The following is a 1,760-nucleotide window of genomic DNA, read 5'->3' as shown; positions in this document are numbered from 1 at the left end:
GAAAAAAAAACTATTGTCGTTGTCGGAAATTTGAAATTGAAATAAAATTGTCTCCATTTGACGGTCGTGTTTTTTTTTGTGCGTCGCGAAAATCGACACGAAATTTCAAATCGATATTTTCTCTCTGCCGAGGGCGGACAGTATTCGTATTCGAAATTGCAAACGAAAACCGGTTTTCGACACGTCAATTAACAACAACTAACTCTTTCCTCAACTTCATAATTTTGATCGAAATTTTTTTCCTTCTTTTTTGATGATTTTTGAATTATTTTTGTCTCGGTTGAAAAGGCGAGAAAATCAATTAATCGATCAATCAATCAGTCAATCAATTGATAATTTGACCATTATAATAATAATAATTATTATTATTAACAACAACATTATTAATATGAAATGGAACTGTACAAATCGGTTGACAATTAACCAGGTCAAAACGACCTGTGAAGAAATGATAAGATGAACGACACCAAACCACCCACGCAGATGAAAAGGCCGAACGAAAAGGATGAAAAAAAATTTACATCAACTAGTGCTCGAAAATTGACTTCAACGCACGGAAAATTTTTCGATAATGAAGCTGAATCACGCATCACAATCTTGTGAAACAAAACGCCAAATTCAATTGCAAACTATTTTTAGACAATAAATAAATTTTTTTTTACTTACTATTTTTTTCGTTGAAATTTTCATACCGCCGACGTAAAAATTATAATCTTCTCTTGACATATAAATTTATAATATCGCGTACTGTTCGGAAAAACAATGAAAAAATCACCACTGCATAAACAACTTCTTCCCGCGCTCGTCCAATTGAATGTTTTTTTTTCTCCAATTTCTACCGTATGAACGAAAAAAATAATAAAGTCAAAATGACTAAAAGTCACAAAGTCAAAAAAAATTATTACATAAATTTACAATATTTGTTCGGATTATTTTCAATAACAATCTTGCAAATGAAAAGAAAAAAAACAATTTTTTTCAAAATTACAAATGTTAAAAAATTTATTAAAAAAGTAAAAAAAGTGTATACATTTATCGCTTTCAATTCACTAAATTTCAAGATTATTCGGTTCAAATGACAGATAATCTAAAATCTGCATGCTATTGCAAAAGTGTCAACGTTAGCTTTAACATCAATCATCTAAACAAGATGGACAAGTTAATCATATATTTGCTTCTTTTCCACAGATTATGATGTGACTTTTAGTGGACAAATTTTCACCCGTCACTTATTGGAACAGAATTCAAAAGATGGACGATAGATCATTTTAATAGAACATGGCAAACAACATTCAAACAAACAAAATTGCAATGAATATCTGTAATATTTAAAAGAAAACTAAATAAAGCACATCAATTGCATATTTTACACCTACGCGTATGTATTAAAAGTAAAAAACAGTTCAAGTTTCAAAAATAAACAAAAAAATACAATTGAAGAAAAATAGAGACATCACAGATGACAAGTGATTTGTCATCGAATCACAAGCTGTTCACGTGCTTCTTTAAATTGTAATAATCAAAAACGGTCAATTTTCCTGTTACAATTATGGGCATTGAAATTTACATAAATGAAGCATTTCAAAGAAAACATAAAAACAACAATGTTTAAATTTAATCTGAAGATGATTCATTAATTTTTCACGCTTAATAGAAAAAATTGAAACAAAATGTAAAAATAAAAGTAATTTTTAAATTTATTAAAATAAGTAATTGAAATTAAAAATGAAACAAAATTGACAAATCAAACGCCAAAGCAT

This window comes from Trichinella spiralis (genome assembly GCF_000181795.1).
Source record: "Trichinella spiralis strain ISS 195 chromosome Unknown Scfld5, whole genome shotgun sequence".
Taxonomy (NCBI): Eukaryota; Metazoa; Nematoda; class Enoplea; order Trichinellida; family Trichinellidae; genus Trichinella; species Trichinella spiralis.
Note: the sequence above shows the minus strand (reverse complement) of the source record.